The sequence below is a fragment of the Perognathus longimembris genome, chromosome 2 (assembly GCF_023159225.1).
Source record: "Perognathus longimembris pacificus isolate PPM17 chromosome 2, ASM2315922v1, whole genome shotgun sequence".
Lineage (NCBI taxonomy): Eukaryota > Metazoa > Chordata > Mammalia > Rodentia > Heteromyidae > Perognathus > Perognathus longimembris.
This window is the reverse complement of record NC_063162.1, coordinates 14,111,478-14,137,647: the sequence shown is the minus strand read 5'-3', so window position 1 is coordinate 14,137,647 and position 26,170 is coordinate 14,111,478. Positions and strand designations below refer to the sequence as shown.

At 39.7% G+C, this 26,170-nt stretch overlaps 1 protein-coding gene and 1 long non-coding RNA gene across 5 annotated transcripts in view; both read left to right on the top strand.

Moving 5' to 3' along the window:
• The window catches only part of Vti1a (vesicle transport through interaction with t-SNAREs 1A), a 312,552-nt gene that overhangs the window by 129,770 nt on the left and 156,612 nt on the right, over positions 1-26,170 (top strand). The window lies entirely within an intron of this gene.
• On the top strand, positions 20,787-25,412 carry LOC125346056. The gene is made up of 2 exons (XR_007209856.1): positions 20,787-22,516; positions 24,972-25,412. It is a non-coding gene; the product is annotated as an uncharacterized LOC125346056 (long non-coding RNA).

Sequence of the window (26,170 nt, the reverse complement as noted above, 5' to 3'; positions counted from 1 at the left end):
CCTCCTCCCTCATTTTCCCCCACTTTCCCCTCCCCTTTTCCTTCTCCCCCCAAGAGTTGTGCAGTTGATTTACACCAAATGGTTTTGTAAGTATTGCTTTTGGAATGGTTTGTCTTTTTGTCTCTCAATTTTGATATTCCCTTTCCCTTCCCCAGTTCTAATACCCATATAAACAGTATCCAGGGTATTTGGATGAGATATAGTGGTAGCAGAGGTACAACCACAGGAAGGGAATACAAGAGAAACAAAACAATCAAACAAACAGACAAGAAAAAAAAATACAAGAGGTAAAATTTCACATGGCATGCAACAATGCTATAACTCTTGTTTCTGTAACGTGGAGTTCTCACTTGGCATCATCTTATGTGATTATATGGGTATAGCTATTGGGGTATTTTGATCTTCTACCATGACTAGCCTAATCATTTACTAGCTATTCGCTATGAGGGACACCATAGGGTTTATGTTTCTTTGGGTCTGGGTCACTCAGTATTTTTTTTTTTTTTTTGCCAGTCCCAGGGCTTGAACTCAGGGCCTTACCACTGTCCCTGGTTTCTTTTTGCTCAAGGCTAGCACTCTGCCACTTGAGCCACAGTGTCACCTCTGCCTTTTTCTATATATGTGGTGCTGAGGAATTTAATCTAGGGCTTCATACATACAAGGCAAGCATTCTACCACTAGGCCATATTCCTAGCCCTCACTTAGTATGTTTTTTCCAAGTCCTTCCATTTCCTTATGAATGGGGCAGTGTCATTCCTCCTGATGGAGGCATACATAGAATTCCATTGTGTATATGTACCACGTTTTTCTGATTCACTTGTCTACTGAGGGGGCATCTAGGTTGGTTCCATGTTTTAGCAATGACAAGTTGTGCTGCAATGAACATAGCTGTGCTGGTGGCTTTAGTGTGGTCTTGCTGTAGTCTTTTGGGTAGATGTCCCAAAGTGGGGCTGCTGGGTCGTAGGGGAGCTCTATGTTTAGCCTTCTTAGGAACCTCCACACTGCTTTCCAGAGGAGTTGAACAAGTTTGCTTTCCCACCAACAATGTAGTAGGGTTCCCTTTTGGCCACATCCTCTCCAGCATATGGATTTTCTGATAGTGGACATCCTTTGTTTTTTTTTTCTTTATTTTTAAATAATGGACATTCTTACTGGGGTGAGATGGAATCTCAGTGTTGTTTTTTTTTTGTTTGTTTTTTTTGGCCAGTCCTGGGGCTTGGACTCAGGGCCTGAGCACTCTCCCTGGCTTCTACCCGCTCAAGGCTAGCACTCTGCCACCTGAGCCACAGTGCCACTTCTGGCCATTTTCCGTATATGTGGTGCTGGGGAATCGAACCCAGGGCCTCATGTATATGAGGCAGGCACTCTTGCCACTAGGCCATATCCCCAGCCCTCAGTGTTGTTTTGATTTGCATTTCTTTTATGGCCAGTGATGTAGAGCACTTTTTCATGTGACTCTTGGCCATTCTCATTTCCTCTTCAGAGAAGTTTATTTTCAGGTCTTTAGGAACAAAGACAGCCTCTTCAACAAATGGTGCTGGCAAAATTGGGTCAACACCTGTAACAAACTAAAACTAGATCCCTATTTATTACCCTGCACCAAAATCAATTCCAAATGGATCAAAGACGTAGAAATAAAATCAGATACCCTGAAAACACTACAAGAAGGAATAGGAGAAACTCTAGGACTCCTTGGCACTGAAAGACACTTCCTCAACAAAGGCCCAGAAATGCAACAAATCAAAGAAAGATTGGACAAGTGGAACTGTATCAAACTGCAGAGCTTCTACAGGGCAAAGGACATAGCTTCCAAGATAATAGCAAGCCCACAGATTGGGAAAAGATCTTTACCCCCCATACAATGGACAAAGGCCTGATATCTAAAATACACACAGAACTCAAAAAATTAAATTCCTCCACACAAATAATCAAAGAACCAACAGCCCTCTCAACAAATAGGCTAAAGACCTAAAAAGAAACTTCTCTGAAGAGGAAAGGATCTCCGTCTTTAAGTACTAAGTCCCTTCCCCTTTTTGTTCCTGATCTGGTAGTTAACCAAGAGTTCAAGGGTAGTGTGAGTCTGTCAAATGGAAGCCAATCCCTAAATCCAAATAGTAATTTTTTGCAGTAAATGACTTGCATCAAATCTGCCTGGGTTTGAATCCTAGCATTGCCTCTAATTAGCTGTGTTAGTGTGAGAGTTATCCAGCTTTTTGTTATGCTTGCTTTGTTTTCCCTCACTTACAAAGCAGGAGGCTTAACAGCTTCGTGGGTTTTAAGATGTATGCAGAGTTATAGATGGGTACTTAGTACTAAGTAAACTCTCAATGAATATCGTTATCTTTGTTCTCCATCCCATTTTTTCATTAACTTTCTTCTCTCTGACTCACTGTTTTCCTCCCCACTTTTGCTTTTGTTTCTCGAAAGTATTAATCAAAGGTGAATTAAAATACCTATATGATAAAAATTGGGGCAAAGAGAAAAATTAAAACTAAAGTTGGACAAGTATTTGAGTTATAAATATTCCTCTGACTTCTTTTGGTCAAAGAGGAAAATCTGATCAGCTAGAAGCATCAAAGCACAGAACAGTTTCTTCCATATTTGTTTTCAATTTCAAGCAAATATGAGAATATGGAAATGCAAACAAGTATACCTTGTCTTCTAGATGCGATCAGAAAAGGACTGTGTATATTAGTAGGACACTTATGGGGCTCTCCAATAGGCTGAGTAAATGACTTGCCAAGGGAGAAAAGGATATACACAAGGACTATGTGCTGCTTGTACTATAGTTCCTTAGTTTGTAGGTATTCATTCCATTTTATCTTTAGGTCATTGAAATATCCACTTAAGCCACATGTAGACATGCTGGCAAATATATTGAATTGGTGGTACAATTATTTATTTGACAAAGGGGAAATAGGCCTTTTATATAATGACCTTACAATAAGTGTCATTTTTATATGTGGAAAATAAGCACCTGCCATTTTCTTGTTATTCTGAGGTCAGAGCAACCACAGAGATTTTAATATTTGAAAACTATTCTATTCACTGGAATCTCAGCATTTAAAATAATGACTTTTTAAGATGCAGCATTCTGATGCACTGTATCTGACCTTTCTTGGTCAGGAAAATAAAATCTTCAACACCTCTTGCTTTTTATTTTACTCTTTGTATACTGCTCAAAACTGAGTTAAACAATTGGGATGTGTTTTCACTCCTTTAGCTTTGCTTTTTAATTAGCATTTACCTTTGGCACAGCATCAGGAGATATAAAAGTTTTGCTGTCACTATGCCTTCAATCAAATATTTAGGCTTTCAAAATCATTTTGACGGAATGTTGACTAGTAAGCTCAGGGTTGAAGCTATGTGTATGTAGTCCTAATTCTAGATATTTAGAAGGATGAAGTTTATGGATCACTTGAACCCTAGAATTTGAGGCCAGCTTGGGCAATATAGTGAGACCTTATCTCAAAAAGTAAAATAATAAAGAAGAAGGGATTCGAAATAAAGAATCTGTAGCAAGAATCTCATTTGCTGTTTGTGTGCAAGAGAAAGAGACAGAGTCCAGGAGACAGGGAGAAAAAGACACAGGGGGTGAAAATAAAGATTTAATCTTATTTAAATAACAAAAAAGTTTAAGAAGTTTTTCTTATACTATGCTGCCTGATCCTACCAAAAAGTTTATATATGTTTTGGGAAAAATTAAGCATGGAAACATCTTTCTGTTCCTTGAAAGAAAATTGATCAGAGTAACAACTTGCTATTAGAAAAAGAAGTAGTATTTTAAAAATATTGTATTGAATTTTTATAAATGTTAACATTGATAATAAACTTTTAATAAGTAGAAAATTGTAAGTAAATAAAGTAGTAAATTTAACGAGTAGTAAATTAAATTAGAACAAACATTAAGTTAGTGCCAAGGTCCTGGTTGTTGGTCCAAGATCACTGGTCCTCAGTACCACCAAACAGTAAATAAAATAATAAAATGACTAATGAAAGTAGTTACAGCTTTAGAGCAAGATCATTAGAAATATTTTAAGGAATGGCTAAAATAGCTTTTTTTTTTTTTTTGGCCAGTCCTGGGCCTTGGACTCAGGGCCTGAGCACTGTCCCTGGCTTCCTTTTGCTCAAGGCTAGCACTCTGCCACTTGAGCCACAGCGCCACTTCTGGCCGTTTTCTGTATATGTGGTGCTGGCGGATCGAACCCAGGGCCTCATGTATACGAGGCAAACACTCTTGCCACTAGGCCATATCCCCAGCCCCATTTAAAAAAAGTTGTATTTTCTGTGCACCAGTGGCTCACACCTATAATCCTAGCTACTCAGAAGGCTTAGATCTGAACATCAAGGTTTGAAGCAGCTTGGCAGGAAAGCTGTGAGACTCTTACCTTTAGTTAACCATCAAAAAAAACTGTAAGTGGCACTGTGGCTCAAGTACTAGCTAAGGCAAAACTGTTCACAGACAGTGCCCAGGCCCTGAGTTCAAGGCCCAGGACCAGCACCAAAAGAAAAAGTTATATATATGGCAGTGATTTAAAAAAAAAACTGAAATTGTTTAAGGGCAAGGTCATAGCTTAGTAATTTTTCATCAGCTTCTTAACTCTCAACTACTTTCCGTGAAGACAGTTAATGTTGTGTAGATATAATAGGATAGATTTTTCACAATTATATATCTGTATTACTATATTAAATCTGTGCTTCTTGTTTCAAGAAACAAGATGTGGGGCTGGGAATATGGCCTAGTGGTAGAGTGCTTGCCTCTTATACATGAAGCCCTGGGTTCGATTCCTCAGAACCATGTATATAGAAAAAGCCAGAAGGGGCACTGTGGCACAAGTGGTAGAGTGCTAGCCTTGAGCAAAAGAAGCCAGGGATAGTGCTCAGGCCCTGAGTTCAAGCCCCAGGATTGGCAAAAAAAAGAAAGGAAGGAAGGAAGGAAGGAAGGAAGGAAGGAAGGAAGGAAGGAAGGAAGGAAGGAAGGAAGGAAGGAAGGAAGGAGGGAGGGAGGGAGGGAGGGAGGGAGGGAGGGAGGGAGGGAGGGAGGGAGGGAGGGAGGGAGGGAGGGAGGGAGGGAGAAAGGGAGATGTGCTTACACAGTCTGAGGCAGGAAGGTTGCCAAGTTCAAGGCCAACCTAGGGTACAAAGTGAAACTTTGTAGAAAGAAAGAGGGAGAGAAGTGGGGGAAGGGAGAGGAGTAAAAAGGAATTAACAACCTAATTTTAAAAGTATTGTAAATACTTTGACATCATAGAATTCTCTGAAGCACTCATCTACTGGGCACCTCTCTCTACTGTACTATCACCCCTTTGAAAAAACTGCAGTCATGTTGGTACATTAATTCTACTGAGTTTTGTTTGATAGATTCCTTATAGAGCCTCACAGAGGAGCAGTCCCAAATACATACAGAAGTGGGCTGGCTGGTGAGTCATGGAGTCCATAAACAAGTCACTCCATCTGAAATGGGTCTCTGAATCTCACCCGTGAAAGGCAGACATGTTTAGCCGTATTATCACAAAATAATGTCAGTTTATTCTGATGTCTTTTAAGACCTCAACCTCCTCCCCCAAATTGTGGTGAGCACACATAGAGACAAAAATAAAAGCTAGCCCTCAACACTTATAGTGAAATCACAGAACTATAGGCTTGAAAGGTGACAGACTAAGTGCTTACTGCATACATGTAGTACTAATTTTGAATGAGGTCTGTGTAACTAATCTCATTTCAGTTACAGTCATCTTCACTGTTCTGGAGAATCACTGCAAGTACAAACTTGCTAATAATTTTTTCCCCAGTATCATCCATTTAGGACCACACAGGGGTGTGAAAAACAGGGGCTGCTTTAACATCTAGCATCCCTAAGAGCTTTGCTGAGGTCAGTGACTAGCAGCTGAAGCCACTGGGCAGAAGCCTTTCAAAATCATAATCTCAGGTTCCACAAAACTTCAGTTCCTCCCTAGGCTTATCCCAACCAAAACACCAAAACAAACAAACAAACAAAAAAACAAAACAAAACAATTGATGTGAACTCAAGAACTCTTGGTTTGGCAAGGATCTTTGAAGTCATCCAGTCGTAATTTCATCTCCTACCCAGTTTTCTTTTGAATAATGGCTCTTAGTCTCATAACATAATGAGTAATTAAAAGGAAAAATAAACCTGTCCTTTTTGGTGTATTTTCTTTTTTCCTTTGGTAGATTATCAATCAGCACTTGTGAAAAAAATGTTTAAGAATTTCTTCCTCTAGAGTTTAGGACAGATAAGACTGTGCGGATTGCCAAGTTGAAATGAAAATGCCACGGGTTTTAAGTTGACTTTTGGTATTTTCTGAATAAGGTTGATTCTTCTTGCCTCCTAACTTTCCTTAGCTAACTACTAAGAAGCCCAGCCATTAGTACTGGGAGCTGTCCTCACATGTTGATACTGACAAAACCAGGTCTTTTACACAAGACAGTAATGCTGCTCGCTTAGAATGAAGTGAAGGAGCTCCAAGGGTGACTTACAGGAACCATCAGACACAGGTAGAACAGGGAGGACGTACGCCTGCTGAGGTGTATTGTGTTCTCTGAATTATCATTGCACTATATACTCCCTTTCAGAACTCTGCACTTGAGCACTTGACTTGTCCTGATTGAGTGCCCATACTAAGCTTGGTAATTTAGCAACCTGTTCTCATCATCTCGATCAAATCTAGTTAAGTGTGACCTTTCTCCATACATGCTATGTGAATGAATATGAGATTCAGTGGAAAGCTTTCTGCTGTAGGTTATGATGATGTCCTTAGAAGATATTTAATTCTTTATATGAACACACTAAGTTGAAATCTTTGGTATATAAAAGCCAAATCTTTATGCTTATAATGGTGGTGACTTAGGAGGTTGGGAATGAGAGGGCCACCATTTGAGACCAGCGTAAACAGCAGGCATCTTCTCCATCCTTTCCTGAGCATAGGTTGGGGAGATTGAGGTTCTAGCCCAGGATGCCTGCAAGACTTCATTTCAGTGGAAAGAAACTGAACATGCTAGTATGTGCCTATCGTACTAACTATGATAGGCAGCCAAAAATTAGCAGAGTGTGGTCCAGACATATATTCAGGCAGGGATAAAGACCCTGTCTTAAAAATAAAAAGATCTAGCTGGGTACGGGTGGCTCACACCTGTAATCCTAGCTTCTCTGGAGGCTGAGATCTGAGCATCTCTGTTCAGAGCCAAGCCAGGCAGGAAAGTCCATGAAACTCTTATCTCCAGCTAACCACCAGGAAACCAGAAGTGGCTTTGTAGCTCAAAGTGGTGGAGCATAGTGAAGAAGTTCACTGACAGCACACAAGCCCTGAGTTCAAGCACCATGACAAACCAAAAAAAAAAAAAAAAGTCTGGAAATATGGCTCAAGTAGTGGAACACCTCTCTAGCAAGCATGAAGCTTTTGAGTTTAAACTCCAATACTACCCCCCTCAAAAAAAGCCAAATCTTTTTTATTATCTTTAAGTAGTTGTACAAAGAATTTACCACTCAACCAAGCCGTTCATGAATATAATGCATCTTGATCAACGTCACTTCCTTTTGTCATTGTTGCCTCCAACCCTTAAAGAAAAAGGATTGATTCATGCTTATCTTAAAAATCTAACAAATGAAATGGAGGACAAAAAGTGAACAAATGCAGCATTGGTCTGACTTATATAACTGTAACCCCTCTGCACATCACCTATGTAATAACAATTTAAAACGTATTTACCAAAAAAAACTAACAAGTGTTTAGAAAAGCAGTCATTAAAATAGTTATTTTTCTTCGGTTATAATTTACAGATTCTCAACTTGTTCTAAAATCAAAAAAGCATTTTATAATATGTTTGAAAACTAGAGTATCAGAATTTTCATGTGATTAAAAAATGTGACTTTCCCATTTTCTTTCCAGTTACCTCATCTTGTCAGAGAGTTTTGTCCTAGAAGGGTCTACAAAGGGCATTGGTGGTTTTAGTTAAAACTAATAAAATGTGAAACAAGAGACTAGCCTCTCTTGACATGGTTTTTATAATATAAACTTGGCCTCTTATATTTGGGGGTTGATCTCTTCCTCTTGTGTATTTGTAAAGTAGCAGGCTCCTTTTACACAAAGCTCTTTAGTTGACAGATAAAAACCAATAAAAAATGTAGACTTCATGCGTGTGATTTTTCAGGTGCCTAAAACATGTAAATACAACTTGCAGTGAAATTTTTTTCTACATTGAAAATAAGGAGAGATAAAATAGTAGTTAACATACGTATACCTGTGTCTGCATACTCTTAACCAATTCTCCATTTTGTGCCATTTGTTGGAAGTATCGGCTGGATATTTTACAAATGTGGTATGAGACAGGAAACAGACTATTTTGTTTTTTCCGTGTTATTATAATAACAGCTGTTTTTTAAGATACCAATAAATGTATTTGTTATTAATATTAATTTTTCTCAATATTAATATAGAACAGACAAATATTGTGATTTCTTTCTGTTAAAGCACACACACAGCATGCGTATGGAAGTATTTTGAAAAATGGCTCTCACTGGAGGAATAAAATTTTTTATTTTAATGTTGGGGTCCAGAATCATCTTGTTAAGAGGAAGTAACCCTTTTTAAGAATTATCATTTCTACATTATTTACAAATGCTCAAGGTTTCCTTTTGCATTAGTCTTTTCACACTTGGGTAACTAAAATTTTCATACTGTACAGAATATACAAAGAAAATGTTCTTTACCCCCTTGACTTCTTATACAGGTATGGTAATCTCTACAAAATTCTTCCTCCAAAGATGTCCCAAAACTCTTAGGGTCTTCCTTAATACCTCCTGCCTTCCTCCCTTTCTACAGAGCTCATTCTGACTTTTTTTTTCTTCCTCACTCCCTTCTGCCTTTTGTCTCCCCTGTTTTGCAGACTCTTTGCTAAGTTTAAACTGATTAGAATGCATTAATTTTTAAATAAGTGTCACATGTCCTTAGCTGAGCAGTAAAAGGTTGAGAAGGCTTCATGGTGTAGAGGCAGATCCAAAAGTAAGTGAGAAGAATTTTAAAAACAAGGGCTGCCCTTCATTAGCCCTCGTGCTATCTCCTGACAGGCTCCGTGCACCTCCGTGGCCGTGCCAGGCCAGGGCCAGCCCCTCCGCCGTGCACCATTTACCCTCTGTCAGCAGCTTCAGTCGTAACCCAGCAATACTGCACGTGCGAGTCTGTCATGCGTCAGCCTCAATTAAGCTCATATTGCTGGGCTTGGGAAACGCAACCACCTCCTGTTAACCATTTTTGTTATTGTGTGGTTCCTGTCTTTTCTCTTCCAGTTCTCTCTAGAAACCTATGTTCCCTTTGGTGGGTGTATGTTCATGATATTTTAACTTTCTACAAAGACACATGGGCTTCAGAGGGGCCAGATCATGTAAGTTCCCCAAAACTAACCTGACTATATTCACGTAACTGTGCTCAGGGATGTGAGCTAGTGATGTGAAGGAGGGAACGACAGGCGTTGCTCACTGGCAGTCTGTGCCTGCACACAGCTTCGTCTCGAGTCTAATGAAACAACTTTCCTTTAGGCTTTTCATGTGTGCAGGAGTAGAAGGCACTTGGCTCTTTCAATTGCAGAAGCCCTTCTTCCTTTACAGCCCTTCCTTGACTCATGTTCTTGTCATCTCAGGTGATGCTAGCTTTCTTTATTGAGGAGGAGGAGAATGAAACCTCACTGTATCAGTGTGTAGCCAATAACCAGTTTGACTTCACTTGCATGTGACTTACCATAAGGTTATAGGGAAAAAAAAGACCACCATGGCTCCATTGTGCCATGTTGTTGGCTGGCCAAGTGAATCTCTTAAAGAAATCCCCCAAGTGGAAGAAGAAGCTTTGAAGGAAATTTTCTATGTCCTAATACCATCAAACTGCCAGAGAGTTTCTGTGAAAATGAAGGTAAGGTGGATACTGAGGTGGTTGAATATATTTGAGGCGTTATGGGGATTTTATAGGCCTGGTCATTTTGTAAAGTCTGGTCAACCCACAAGGCAGTTGACAGCTCTTGGCCACAAGGCACAGTATCAGAGAAATCACAGTGTAAATCCTAGGAGATCTCAGCAGAAAGCCAGGTCAGTCACACAGATGAGCACTGGGACAAAAATTTTTGGATTTTTTTCTTCTTTGCTAAGCACATCATCCGCATGGGCATGTAAGTTATTAAGTAGAATCATATCGATGGATTGGTCCCAGGAAATGGATGGCCCATACAGATAATGGAATTTAGATTTCCAAAATGGGGGCGGGAGGGGGGGGAGGGGAGGGAAACAGATCACTGTTGAAATTGTTAGCTGAAAAGCCTAAACTCTGTAATTACCCCAAGTTCCGTTTTGGCAGTAGGTTAAGGATTTCCAATAAGATGTTCTAGCAGTCCATGATATTGACTTTCTGAAAGACATATTTTAGCATTAAAAATAAAGTTATTGCCACTGGAATGGTGGGACCAAGAGTGAACCACTTCAGCAGTGATGCTCACTAGATACTGTGTTGGAAATGAGTTATACAACTTTGGGGGAGGTTGTTGGGAGGAGAAAACCTGGGGGAAAAAATGAAGGAGAAGGTAACACTGTTCAAAAAGAAATTACTCATCACCTGACTTATGTGACTGTACCTCACCTTTACAATATTACAGTAAATTTTAAATTAAAAAGAAGAAAGAAAGGAACCAGGAAGACCTGGAAGTAATAAAAAAGCAAAAATAAAGTTATTGAACATGCTGAATGAAAAATTGCAAGAACCAATTATCACAACAGTTTAGCCATGGCAGGGCTTATGTAAGGTATGAACTGAGATTTGCATTTGGGGAGCAGATGGCAGCCTAAAGGCTATATAAGTTAATATTTAAGAATTTATCTTTTGCACCACAGACTGAGGGAGACTTCATATTATCTTTTCCTTTTCATTCGGATGGGGCTTGCATTGGTGCCTTCTCAAATTCATTTATTTAGCAAATGTTTGTGAGTCCCTATTATGTGGCTGATATTCGTTTGGTTTAAGTCAGTGGTGGTGGTAAACAAAACAGTCAGCCCTCCCCCTCGTGGACATTACCTTCCTAGTGGTGGAAATAACCATTAAAATACATACACATACAGATCAACAGAAGTGTTTCTTGGAGTAACAAGGATCTTCATCCTAGTTTGGGAATCAGAACAGTGTCCCTAAAGGAGTAACATTAGTATGTGATTTAAAAGATGAGTAAACAAGGTGCGGGTGGCTCATGCCTGTAATCCTAGCTACTCAAAAGGCTGAGATCTGAAGCTCACAGTTCAAAGCCAGCCCTAGCAGGCAAGTCCACGAGACTCTGTCTCCAGTTATTTCCCAAAAAAAAGCCAGAAGTGGAACGAAGAGTTTAGTAGAAGTAGCAATGAGACTTTAGTAGACATCCCCTTTAGGATGGAAAGAGTAAGTTTTGGGGCAGCTCCACTAAACAGGAAAAGCAAATGCAAAGACTCTGGGTACCTCAGAACCGAAAGTGTGGCTGGAGTAGGATAGAATGTAGTGTGTGTACCCAAAGGTAGAGATGCAAGTCAGGTAGTGTTTAGTCTGTTCATAAGACTGTATATGAGGTTTGCAGATTTTCCCACCTAATAACGAACACCTTAAGCATCAAAATTCTCAGCCCAGGTGAAATTGGAAATGAAGGACACTTTTTCTATTGTTTCAGTTTCATGACTTTAGCAGGTAGAGGCCTGGAAAATTCAGTGCTTTACAGTATTTAGGACAGTCTCATGGGCCAAGGAATGGCCCTTCCCAATGTACTAACTGTGCCTTCAATGGGAATCTCCAGCTCCTTTCCAGTCTGTCATTCTGTAAGTAAAAGCAAGAGGCAGACCTCTAGAACACAGTGAAATTGATGGTAGTTGATTTTATTTATTACTTAGGCCTTACAGCTTTCTACTGCCAAGGAAAATGAAAGCTACATTAGTTCATATAACACAGGTATCTCAATCTCAAAATAACTGGACTGTTAGATAAGTTACAACGTATTGTTTGGTACACTGAAGGCTTTTCAGCAAAATAAAGAACACCTCCAAGAGGAAGGAAAGGGGGGACTGAGAGGAAATAGAGAGCAGATACCTAGAAGTGAATTTAAAAAAAAGCAAAGATATAATCTCCATCACTGCAGTTGGGAATCTGTGATGTGGGAGCATGTATACACTTGCGCATGCACGAGATATCTAAAACCTGAAACTTCTGTTTAGCCAATATACATAAAGAAGATTAAAAATAATCCTAGGAAAGAGTCTTAGGTAAGTCACATCTATGGACTTGCAGCAAGAGTATAAGTTTTTGTTTTACTTTCTGGAAGAAAGTTTCCCCAGCTTAACCACACAGGCAAAATTCAACAAAATACGAGCTTATAAAAACTGTAGTTTTCCAGCTGGGGACTTTGATACACACCTGTAAACCCAGAACTCCAAGGTGGCAGCTGGAGGATCACATGTTCAAGGAGAGCCTTGTGTGCCCACTCTCAAAACAAAACAGAGAAATTATCAAACACACATAGAGAAAGATTATTGTAAATGAGAATTAAGTCAGAGAGCAAAAACAGAAACAAAAAAAAAACATTTGTACTCCCCAAGGATTTCAGATGTTAGAGTTATCAACACAGAATGTAAAATAAGAATATATGTCATACATACAGAAAATAGGAAAGGAATTTTTAAGTGCTCGCACAATAAGAGGCTGCCGAAATGACCACAAAGAACCACATGGAACATTTGCAATTAAATGCTGGGAGGATAGGGTTAAAGCAAACCAGAAAAGTCTGAAAGACAGTTAGCAAATAGAAATATAATCTTAAGAAATTATACAGACTTTAGCACCAAAGGAAGAGTAGATGTAGAATATAAAAGAGATATTGAGACATAGAAGAAAAGACCAAGATAGCTATCAGTTTGAAGCCAGGCATTATGGCACATGCCTGTAATCTCAACACTCAACTGTCAGAGGCAGGAAGATTGCAAATTCTTAGGTGAGATTGGGATACAAAATGGCCTTAGCCCCACTTTCTAAAAAGAAAGTGGGAGAAAAAAAACACATTAATTTGGAATGCCACAAGGTAAGATTAGAAAAGCAATATTTGAAAAAATAATAGCCAAGAAATTTCCAAATCTGTCAAAAGAAAAAAAAAAGATACATAATAAAAGTCAAGCAAGACAAATACAAAGACTTTCACATCTAGACCTATTTTTTTGAAACAGAGTAACACCAAAGAAATGAGAAATAAGAACATCCAGAAATAAAAGACAGCATGTTACCTAGAAGGAAACAATAAACTAGATTTTAAGTGTACATCTCAAGGAGAATTGAAGACAAAAACAGTAAAATAATGTCTTCAAGAATTAAAGAGAAAGTAACTGCCAGTCTAAGATTGTCTTTTCAGCAGTATCTTCAATAGCAAGAGCAAAAGAACATTTTTAGATAAACAAAACCTAACATTACCTTTGGGAGATCTTTCACCAAAGGAATGCTTTTTAAGAAATACTTCAGAAAGGAGAAAAATTATTCCAGAAGGACAATCTAAGATACAAGAATGAAAGTGTACAAGAAATTACTAAATCTAAATACAATTTTAACATGTAGGATTTACATTTACAATTTGTATTGCAAATAATGATTGGGTCAGAAGTGTCTCTCAGTGGCAGAGGGCTAACTACACAAGGCCCCAGCAACTGAAAAAATAAACTAATAAAAACAACAATATCAAATTTGAAGGGAGAGATCATTTGGAGTAAATAAACTAGATAGGAACTGGGGATATTAGTTCAGTGGTAGAACACTTGCCTAGCATATGGAAGGCCTTGGGTTCAGTTCCCAGCACAATGAATAAGTAAATAAATAAATAAATAATGAAATTAACTAAAACAGTGCCATTTGCCTTGTTATTGGGAGTTAGGAGAAAAATGATCAGAGCTGAAATGTTCTAATGACCTTATAACTTCAGGAAAGAAATAAAAGTACTCATTAACTTTGAACTTTGTTACATGCGCCTGGAGAAATTTCAATTAACTATTAAAAGAGAAAAATTACATTGTCTGGATGCAAAGAAAATACAAAGCTATTTGCATTTCTATTTAAATCAAAAATGAAACAAATTAGAACAATAAAGAGTATCATTTATAAGGGTAGAAGTTGTCTTGGAATGGATGTAACAAAAGAGACACTAGACCTAACTCTTTAACCATTGCAGTAGTGAGCAAGTTTAATTCTGTAATGTTAATTTCTTGCCCGTGATAGAGCAATAATAGTAATACTTTATCGTCTGGTGAAAATCAATAAGATAAGTAGCATTTACCACAGTGCCCCTATAGTCGTTGTTGTTGTGGTGGTGGTGGTGGTGGTGGTCGTTGTCATCATCATCATGCACAGCCCATGGTAGCAATGAGCCAAATATTAATTAGCTGTGAGATAACAAGAAAATGTCTGGAAGAATGTCTAAGGAAAGGTGAATCCATTGTCTAGCATAGTGCCTTGCACACATTTAAGCACAGCTTGTTTGGTTGGATTTCTGTAAATAACTAATATGCATGGTATATTGGGTCCAGAAAATTGTCATATTGATAATGTCATGTCAAACTGAAGTAGATTTTTTTCCCTGGTACCATGACTGACGGCATAAATATGAGCATAGCTGGAGCAGGCCGTTGCATCTGGAGTGTGATGGTTCTTTGGGGAAATACAGTGAGGAGGGAGACGACAAAGACTAAGTAGGTGGGAATAGGAGAGAGACGGTAATGATGCCAGCCTTCTGACCCCGGTGTGTACGGATTGTTTCCAGTGAGAGAGAAAACATAGGCCCTGTACTCAAGGATGCTGTAGCCACATTCTAGGAGCTGGCTGCCTCTCCATCTGCTCTTTGAATCACTCCCTGCTTCCACCTTGGAGACCCCCAAGCTCCAGGGCTGGCCTGGTGCTTCTTTAATGTCCTTTCTCCAGAATACACAGGCAATGTTTGTTTCTTGTGCTCAAACCATACCTAATTTTTACAGAGATTTTTTTTCCCCCTCTTTAATGTTTGGCCCAGATGTACACAATCATCATTCTGCTCATGACTAGACCCAGCTGGGAGAAGAATGCCTGCTCGATGAGACTTTAATTAACTTCCTTCCTTATGAGAAGGACTTGGGATAACGTGCAGGATTCTCTTACCTTTTTTTCCTCACCATGGAACTGATTTGTTTGCCAGCTAGCGAGTTGTGGAATCGGGTGGGAAGGATGGGTCGTGGAATTGGGTGGGAAGGATGAAAGTTAGAGGTAAAAGCGGGAGGGACTCCACCTGGGGAAAAGCATAATTGCATAGACTCTGGAACAGCGACTGCAACAGTCCAGGTGGTTAGGGAAGAGCTCAACCCCCTGGGTCATGTTTTTCCTTTTTGAAACTCTTCGGTAACAATCTGGAAGAGTTCCCAGGGCTTTTTAAAACACTCCACTAAAGAAATTCTGGCAACAGTTGGGAAATCTTTTTGATAGGTAAAAAGGCACACTCTGTTTTCGGGCTTGGTTAACTTTGTGTAATAGTAACAGTGCATGTTGTTCTTTACACTCAATTATTATTGGACTTTAATAGAATTTGCATTTCAGAATTCAGCTCTGACTCTGCAGTACTACTATCACTAGTCGTTGAAGCTGTTTGATCCAATAAGTATGGTATTCCTCGTTTATGGGCAATGCATGGTGTAAGGCACTGTGGAGCTATAAAGAAGTAAGACACAGTTCCTGCTCTCAGGTTTGGAATTTAGTGGTGAACACAACCAAAGAATGGTTCCATGGAACTCTACCAAGCCTTACTTGGCTACCACAGAGGTGCAGAATGCTTATTGGCTGATAGGAGAGGAAGAAACAGATTTGTTCAACAACAACAACAAAAAAGGAAAAACTTCTTGTTTGATACCAGTTTTGAGCCATTAATTTTAATTCATAGGCATGAGATAGGAAAGCTCAAAAGCCCTTAGTCAAATTAGACCTGGGAGTTTTGAAAGGTCTTAGTAGTGAGGTTAGGGATGCAATAGTGAGTATGGTGTCAAGGGCTTTGGCCAGTGGCAGAAATTTTTGACTGTAGGCCAAGATTTGATTCAACATAGGGCCCTGTGGCTTTTCTGTTTTCTGTGAATCGAGACCTCAAAGACTATTGTCTGCTGTTTCTGGATTAAAGATTACATTTGTTAGAAAATGTCGCATTGTCTTCCATTCTCTTGCTATCTTCCATTCTCTTGTTATGGGGATTTCAATAACTGCTATGTGTCCCAAAAGTTACTGAGGAATTCTAGGTAGATGTACATTTAAGGCCTATCAGCACTATTCCGATGGTGTACCTCCCTAGAGAGGGGCAGGTTCTACCAAAAGAGAGTCTCGTGGTCAAGTGTCTGTGCAGGGCTGCATTCTGCACCCCTCTCTTGGATTTCAATAGTCAGATTATACATTAGTGCTGAGAAGTAAGGAGTTCCTAGTTTTGACTACTATGCCTCTCCCCTTCTTCCACCCTCTCATCCCCCCACCCCTGCCATTCTTGTCTCTGTTCTCTGTGTTGTGCTCATTACCTACATTTAGTAGGTGTGACATTGGGGATATTCTTAGCCTATGTGCCTGTAAGTCTTGGCTGACTCCATGAGCAAATGAATGAGAGTATTCCTTGTGAGTGGAAATTGAGAGAGATCTAGGTGCTTCTTCTGACTTGTGTTGATTATGCTGGGGGGTCAGCTTGCTAAGAAATTCGGAAGGTGGTGTTTTCTGGGTGTAGGCGAGTGATTCCCTGATAAGGAAACACGCACTTGTCCCATAAAAATGTAAGCGCAAAAATGTACCCACAACCCACAGTAAGCCAGTCACTATTTAACAGCCAGTCTGGCAAGCCAGTTCTGCTTTTGAAAGAGACCTCAGAATGTGGTTGTTTTTTCAGGTTTTAACATTAATGGATATGAGGCACACCCAGTGTGGCCATGTCTGTGCTTGGTTTTGAACTTTCATTGCCTTTTACTTCTACAGTTTTTAGCTTTGGTTTGGGTAATTCTTAATGAAGACCCAAAGTGCTATTTTTATGTATGAAATTTTATATTTTTAGAATAAATAGCTCCTAAGGGGGAAAAGGTGTGATGAAATCAAATACAAGAGTCAGAACTGTAACCATTTATAACAGACAAAGAGAACAGTCAGGAGATAAGCACACGCTTTAAAACAAAATAAAATTTGAAAGATATGATCAATTCCTATAATTTAGATTTTCACTCAGAGTTTAATTTGATCTTATATTCCTCTGCTCTTTTGAGCATTAAGTATAGCAAACCTGTTTTTTTTAAAGTTTCTGCCAAAATAGCTGTAGCTTCAAATGCATGCTTTAAAAATGTAATTTTTTTAAAAGCTGAAGTATAAGGCAGGAGGTAGATTGGTAGAAAATTTAAGCTACGTAAATAAGAATGGGCTGTAACTTCAGTTTTTCAAAATTCCAATTATGGGTGTTCAAGTGCGTTTAGACAAGCTGGGTTTGTTATTTCTGGAGTTAATAAGCAATTTCACAATGTACCATATATCACTTTTAAAGACATGATAAATTGTCCCTAATGGTATTGTGTGTATAAACTAGAGCTCTTTCTGCCGTGTGTGTAACTCTCAGGATTGGGTGGTACACCTGAAGAGGCTTGGAGTTTAATGGGGCCTTTTTAGCACCTTTGCACCTCGTATGCCCAGGATTATGCTTGATTGATGACTTTGAATGTGCTGGCATGAGAGAAATGTAGATCTTAATGCTCTTAAACCATTTGTTTTCCAATCTCTGTAAAAGGCCCCTCTGTTTGGGGGTAACACTTTATCCTTCTTAAGTAAACAGAAATAGATTTCTGGGATTTTGCTTTTTAGCATTGTAAATCCAGCAGGAAAGAGACAAGCTCGAGGCTTTTAAGAGAAGGCTAGTAACACCATGTTCCCATTTTATTAGAGTAGCCAAAAAAAGTCAAGAGTGCATATGTGTGAGTAGATATATTTTTCTTTCTTCTAAACAGTATTAAAATAACTCTGGTTCCCCCTCTTCCCCCCCCCCCCCCCCCGCAGAGTGCTCTGAATCTTCTCTTTCCTTTGGACCACTCCATAGCTCACCATTATCCTTAGCCTGTGGGCTAAGAACTGTCTGTGGTTCCCATCTCAAACAGCTACAAGGCTGGCTCCTATGTGGCCAGGAGATGTTCTCCTCGGCAGTTTTAGAACAAGAGATTGGGGCTAGAATGGAATCAGCCTCCCAGAGGGCCGCGGTACTGATTCCTCAAGCCTAGCAGTGTTTTGTAATCTATTCCTGTAGGATTCCTGTGACTTTGGACAAAAATCTTTATTGCTTCAGGAGGGACTGGAAAGGCTCCTAGAAACGGTACACAGGTTCCAACTCACAATCTAGGCTGTGTTCAGGGTAAGGAGGAAAATTGCTTCTGCTAAGAGAACAAATTGTTTTCTGATTTTGAGACCTGATTCTAAACAAGTTACCTGGGTAGGAGAGAGCTGAGCAGGTCGGGTGGCAACCTGTGCTGCCCAGTAGTGAAACCTATGGCAGCAGCCCATCTGTGCGCACGGGCCTGCACCCTCTGCTTGTGCTGCCTGACATCTCCCAAGAAAAGAGATCAGCATGGTTCTGACAAACACATTTTCACTTCTCTCTGAGATCTGAACTTCAGGGCTCAAGAGTTGAAAGACTGGTGCATTTACCCATATTTATAATATGTTGCTAATTAGCAGTCACTGTCCTTGTGATCTTGTTCTTTGTCATCCTCTCGAGGCATTCCATTTCTTTCATTTCCTCCCTCCCATCAACAGCCACAGTAAATGGAAAATGGATTCTTCTGGCAGCAAGGCAGTTTGAGCCCCCTGATTAGTCTAGAATGAAATGGGGGTGGGGAAGGGCGATGTATGAAGTGAGCCATTGTGTCTCCTGTGTCTCAGGATGTTATTTTGAAATCTTTATTGGGCAGTGATGTATTTGTGTTGATTTCTCTCACCTGAATATTCTAAGATTCCTGAGAAAGGTTTTTGTTTATTTTTGTTTGTTTTTTAACACTTTATTATTTCTTTTAAATAGCTACCAGGAAAAAAAAATGGTATAGGTGAAATAAGAATTTGATAGCAGAAAGGATAAAAGTTTAGACACAGTCATGGAAATGCAGTAGCCCAGAGCCTCTTATCACTAGTTTGACGCTGCTGCTGCTGTTTAAGTCTGTGAGTCGGAAGTTTCTGATACTTTTCTAGGAGTCTCAAAACTATTTTTCACTTAAGCTCTTAGAATTGCTTACTGTAATGGAGATTCTGTATAGGGACCGATTACTTATATTTGACTTAAGTATATAACTTTTGTGATTGTGTGTGTGTGTGTGTGTGTGTGTGTGTGTAAGACTTTGAAAGCACATGAGCATACCTGTAGAAACACTGTATCCGAAGTACCATGGGTAATGCAAAGTAAAAGCTTATGCGGGTATGTATTAGAAAAGTAGATGAGTAGAGCCAGAAAAGATCTTAAAGACAATTCTAGCTTCTTACATAGAAATGAATGTGATGGTCAAAGAGAACCTGAAGCAAGTTTCCAGTAGCAGCCTGCCTATCTCTCTGTACATCAGGATGGACTCTGGTCTTTGTTTTCAGATACCATATATTTGCCATTCCTGTGTAAACAGGTAAAGGCATAATAGAATCATTTTGTTAAATGTCATAATATTTTTAAATTCACATAGGAGGAATCACAACCACATCATAGCTTTTCACTTCCAAGGTAATTTGCTCTATTCATTCTGTTAGAATATGTAACTACTTGCAAATTAATTGTAAATGTAGCTAGCTGAAATATTCACCCACTAATAGCCAATTAATTGAACTTACCTAATGTTTATTACCCACAATTGCCCTAACAGACAATTGATCCTCATTAAGGATATGTTAGTTCAATGTTCCCTGTCCCAGCTTTATTGCCAACCAGTTTCTTAAATAGCCAGGTTTGAATCACCTTGGGTGATTTCCTTTAAAGTGCAAATTCCTTCTATCCAACCCATTCTGAATTTCTGGGAATAGACTTTGGGATTCTGTGTTTTTAACAAACTGGGCAGGTGATCTGAGCACACTGAGAATCCCTGCCTGAAGTAATGAAGTTGAAATCATAAGTGATTTAAATATCTTAGTTGAATCCAGTTAAGACACGGGTGACACATACCTGTAATCCCAGCACTCAGAAGTTTGACGTGAGAGGATTACCAGCTCCAGGGCAGCCTGGGCTACATAGTAAGTTCCAGGTTAACATAGACTATATGTCTGGAAGGAGGAGGAGAGGAAGGGAGGTAGAGGGGAGGAGAAGGAAAGAAAAGGGGAAGAGGAAGGGAGGGGGGAAGGAAAGAAGAAGGGAGAGATGGATGCAGGTGATGTTATCACCAGTCATATTTTAAAGTAATTGTGTAGATTCAACAAACCCTAGTCATTATAGTACAATTATTAAAACATTTACTTATAACATAATTCAGCCTTACTGTGTGTTCTCTTTAGTGTTGGAAGAATCAAACCCAGGGCCTTTGCAGAGGTGATCAGTTTTGCTGACTTTTTATTATTCTTTGTGTATATGTGTGTGTGCACATGCATGTGTTTGTGTTTGAGTGTGTGCTTGTGTGTATTTGTTTTATGTCTGTGCATGCATGTTGGTCCTGGGTCTTGAACTCAGGGCCAAGCTCCTGACCTTCTTTTCTCAAGGCCAGCACTCTACATAGCTCCATTCTGGCTTTTTGCAGAGGGGGAGGGGGGTTAATTGGAGATAAGAGTCTTACAGATTTTCCTGCCCAGACTTTGAATCATGATCCTCACATCTTAGCCTTCTGAGCCAAGATTACAGACATGAGCCACAGATGATTGGTCTTTGTGTTATTCTTTACCTGAAATTACTTCTTTTAAATGGAAGATTTTTCTTTTTTGAAACTATTTTCTTAGTTATGAAATGCAGATGAGCCCACATCACCCAGAAATAACAATGATTGACATTTTGGAGTATATCCTTCTGCTTGATTTTTTTTCAATCTATGTATTTTTGCCATATGTGGGGTATGATCTTTTTTTTTTTTTTAATTTGAGTTTCATTTAAGGTCCCCCAGTTCTCTTGACTGTCTTGGACATACCTACCTTTTTCTTTACCCACACTGAGAATAGCCCACTATCTCTCACATCATCTTGCTGTTGCTGGATACTCACTTTATAATAAACAACGCTGCACACTTTTCCCATGTTGTCAGTCAAACAGATGCGTGCTCTGCGGACTGCTTGCTGAGGGAATGGCTTCAGGAGTGGCAGGCGATGTCCTTGCAGCCCTCTAGCCCTTGGATACTTGCTGTCTTGATGGCTGCAGCCTGGGCCTGCGCAGGATAACACTCAGTGCTGTGTGGGGAGCATTTGAATTCGGGGGTCATAGTCCTCTTTGGGGAAAGGATACACCAAATTCTCTTTTCCTGTTCCTTTTTCTTACCAAGCCCCTGAGGGAACCTTTGGATTTTCACAGAAAAAAAAAAAATTAGAAAGGCTTTCCTCTCACTGTGTTTCTCATATCCGCTTCATTCTTCCTATTCCCCATTTTACCCACAAAACTCCTGGGAGAATAGTTCGCTTTTAACTAGAGGCTTGATCTGTATTTTTCCCACCTTGGAATCAAGAAGAAATAGAATCTTTAAGAAGTAGGACTTTCCCTCCAGTTAAGCCACCCTTGGGAAGGGGCTTCTTGTCTTTGGATTCCTCCTTTGGAGCCTGTGATGAAGCGGGGGGAAACAAACACTGAGATTTGGGGATGAAAACTTAATGTGGGAATTGTCACTCAAGAGGGAGGCTTGACCACAGCAGTTTAGAATTAAAATTTTTTAACTTGCACGCCAATTTTCAGATAGGGCTTAAGCAACATTCTATTGCTGAGTTCCACATCTGCTTATTTCTTTTAATTGCACAACTCACCAGTTGGGAAGTTCGGCTGTAGAGAAATCCCATGTGACACCGTGCACAGAGGAGCCGAGCCTTGGAAACATGTGAGTCATGTAAAGTCTGATGTGACACAGCACACGATTGTGACTACCAGGTGCTGCTGCTCCATGAAACGTTTTGGTTTCATTTTGCGAAATGCTGTTTTACACTATTGAAACCGTGAGGTGAGAAGGACCATAACTATCTTAAAGAAGCATATTACTTGCACCTAAATGTGTCTGGGATTTTTTTTTCTTAAAATGTTCACTTAGTTCCCAATTAATCAAAAAATGAAGGTTCCAGAAAGCCTTTCTTCTGATAGGCTTGACAATGTCTGGAGTTGCCTTTAGAGAACTTATTTTATAAACATATGCATATGCATAATATATTCTGCCCAATACTCCCACTTTCAAATCTGCACCCTACCACAGGTGCATCCTGGGGAGTCACAGAAAGAAAATCTTCACTCTGAAAATTCTTTCCTTGAGCCCACTGTGTCCTCCACATCAGAAAGAAAACTGTAGCCTGAACTGGGCCCCCCCCCCCCGGTTTGGCCCATGGAAGAGAAATTTAGGGGCCACTGGTGTGCGCCCTAGGAAAGTATTGCATTGGGACACTGGGGTTTGGGTTGATTTTTCTCATATATAAAAATCACATTTTCTTCTAGGTGTTCTACCTACATCATTGCAATTAAGTCCCTCAGTAACTCAGTGTTACAGGGTGCTATTGCTCCACAGTTCACAGGAGGAATTTGAAACTCAGAGGGTTATCATCACCTTCTCTAACTATACAGCTATTAATTGGTAGACTCGGGATTTGAACTTTCCTCATCTGATTCCCATGTCCTCATATTTCTGCTCAGCAGAACTCAGGCCTACACTGATAGGAAACTACTGTGTTCCTTTCAAGGTGTAGAATTATCTTTTTTATTGTTATTGTAGAATTCATATACAGAGAGGTTACAGGTACATGAATCAGGTAATGAGTAATGAGTATAATTCTTTTTGAACCATGCCTCCACTTCCATTGCTGAATTACCTATTTTAACCAATAATCATACCCCACAAAATTCTGTTAATTGTAGATTTATAGGATTCACTTCTTTTCACAATAACCAGAAAATGAAAGGTAGTAAAATATTTGTAGCAAGGAGGTGAGAGAACATAGGGAAAAGAAAATACTACCATGTAATATCTCATATACTGAGAACTCGGATATGAGCATAAAATAGTGAGGAAAATGTTCAATTTTAAGCCTTATTTATTTTGGGTAAGGTAAAATTCATGTCCAATAAAATTTAGTACAGATTTTAACTTCCTACTTATATTTTAAGAAATCAGGACACTGTTCAGTTGTTCAAGACTCCAACATAAGAACTGTGGCCAGCCACCTCAGACAAGGGCAGTAAAGGTTTGCCAGCTCTTCAATGCTCTGACCCAAAAAGTAGTAGACATCACTTCTGACTATAGATAGCCCAATGGCTAGAACAAGTCACGTGTCTTACGTAAGTGTAAGGAAGATGGGGAAGAGGAACAGAGAGAGCGTTTAACAAGTACATTGTTGATGTTAATACCCACGCAGTATTTGAGTTGTCATTTCATTGTTTATGTGTTGAAGTACATGTGTAGTGTGACCTACATGTCTGTGTTACCTTTAGTCATAAATGTATACCTACTTGTGTCCACTAACATAGCACTGCCTGTGCATTTACACATGGAAATATCATTTATCCTATTATGAATTAGGGCATTATATTGTATTTGGAAATAAAAATTGTAGGTGTCCGTAGATTTTACTTCAGCATACTCAAGGGACATTTGGAAATGAAAAGCAGCCTGACATGAGAGCTGCTTTCTAAGTCTGCATCATCATCCAGAGCATATAGTAGTAGGTCCTGGAGAATTCTTGGACTTAGGCAGTAATAGTAATAGCAGTAATAGTAATAAACTAACTCCAGATTTATTGAGCACTTCCTCTGTGCACACACTGTGCCAAGCCTGATTCATTAATTCTACTTTAAGCTCCACCAGCAGCCTATGAAGAAACCCCTGAATTCTCCATTTCACATGTGTGAGCTGCTGTTCTCATTTAAACATGTTGGAGAAGTTGGGGCTCACATTTCTGCTTACCCTATTCCAGCATGTGACTATGAAGTAGCACCCCATGCCGCCTGCTGGTCTTAGAACACTAAAAAGGTGACAACATGGGCTGGGGATATAGCCTAGTGGCAAGAGTGCCTGCCTCGGATACACGAGGCCCTAGGTTCGATTCCCCAGCACCACATATACAGAAAACGGCCAGAAGTGGTGCTGTGGCTCAAGTGGCGGAGTGCTAGCCTTGAGCGGGAAGAAGCCAGGGACAGTGCTCAGGCCCTGAGTCCAAGGCCCAGGACTGGCCCAAAAAAAAAAAAAAAAAAAGGTGACAACAAAGCTGGGTGCTGGTGGCACACACTTGTAATCCTAGCTACTCAGCAGGTTGAGATGAGGATGGTAGTTCAAAGCCAGCCCTGACAGGAAAATCCTGGAGATGCTTATCTCCAATAAATCACCAAAAAGCTGCAAGTAGAGCTAAGGTTTAAGCAGTAGAACTCTAGCTTTGAGCCCAGAGGCTCAGGGACATCACCCAGGCCCTGAGTAAAAGCCCCAGTACCATCATTAAAAAGAAAAATAACTAACGGACAGCAAACAAAACTCAAAGGCCAGGACAACGTAAAGCCCAAAAGGGAGTTAAAGAACACATTGGACAAAACAGTTGTTCTGACCAAAAATGTTGAGGCAAAAGACACTTGTCCTTAGAAGTTCGGGCTCCAAGCCACAGAGTGAGGGGCATCACGTGCACGTGTCATTGAAAGTTGCCGTCACTCTGACAAAACTAGTAATGCCCCAGCCTGTTCAGGGTATCCTAATTCTTCTCTGGTATCTTGGGCTTAAGAGCTTGCACTTACCTGTTTAATTAATTAACATGTTTAAATAGCTTTATCAAATTGGCTCAAGGCAAAAAAAGGGAGTGGTGGGGTAGGAAGGACACCAACTCACTCCAGAATATAGCAGCAGTAAACAAAGGAAAAAGGCTCACAGTTAATTCAGAAACAAAATTGAGGCTTGCTGGGGCTTCCTGTTGTAGTGGTTTGCCTCCATTTCTCCAATACAAGGACTTTCTTCCCTTTTTGTTGGAAGCTCTGATGGCAAGGTTGACCACTTACAAAGTTTTGTTGCCTCCTTACTTTCATTGCTCAGTTGTTATTTCTCCTCATCTTTACTCCATAAAAAATGCTTCTGCAACTACTGCATTTGGAATTGACTCTGTGGAGTAGCAGCATTTTCCTTGCCTATGGCAAGACCACACCAAGTTCAAGGCAAGGAAGGTAGCCTGGTCCTACAGAGACCCTCTGGGTGACTCCTCTCTTTTGAGATCCTGATTGTCTTTTCTTTTTTTTTTTTTTTTCATTAGCGTTCTAGCACAGCAGTGTGTGTTACCCTGAAGGCACCCTTCCTTCATAGGTGTATGCTATGCTATGCTATTTAATTCTCACTTTGGATTGTGCCTCCAGTTTTAAGTCACTTGATAATACACATGATTTTTTTCCTCCAAAGTTTATCAATATTCTACCATTCCTTCTCAATATCTCTCTCTACACACACACACACACACACACACACACACACACACACACCTCATATTTGCTGTCTTTGAAAAACTAAATATAATCTGACCTTTCTGAAGAATTTGCCATTTTTTCAGATTTATGTCCTGTGACCAGGTAGTTTTAGCAAGCGGTTTGTCTTTATCATTCAATGTCTCCATTAGGCTGTTTTTAAAAAAAAAATTCTCTGTAATTATCTTTTTTTTAACTCTCATTCTTCCACATTCTTTTCTTTATTGTAAACCTTCTTATGACTTTTTTATATCCCTGCCATGCTCCATAAGGCATTTCAGTCTTATGCTACTTTATCTGCTTTTCATTAAGCTTGCCCATTGCCTCTTTCAGTCTGCCTGCTTATTTATGGGAATAAACCCCAGACTGAATGATACCCTCCATACCCTTTAAAATAGACTGCAGAGAAGAGACAAGCATTGGAGAAGCTAAATTTCTTAAGGACACTTGCCAGACTTTTTACTTGCTGCCTGTTATCTGTAACTGTGGAGATGCCTTTGTTCATATGAGCCAGAAAATGTAAAGGAGATCAGAGCTCCTGCTTTCA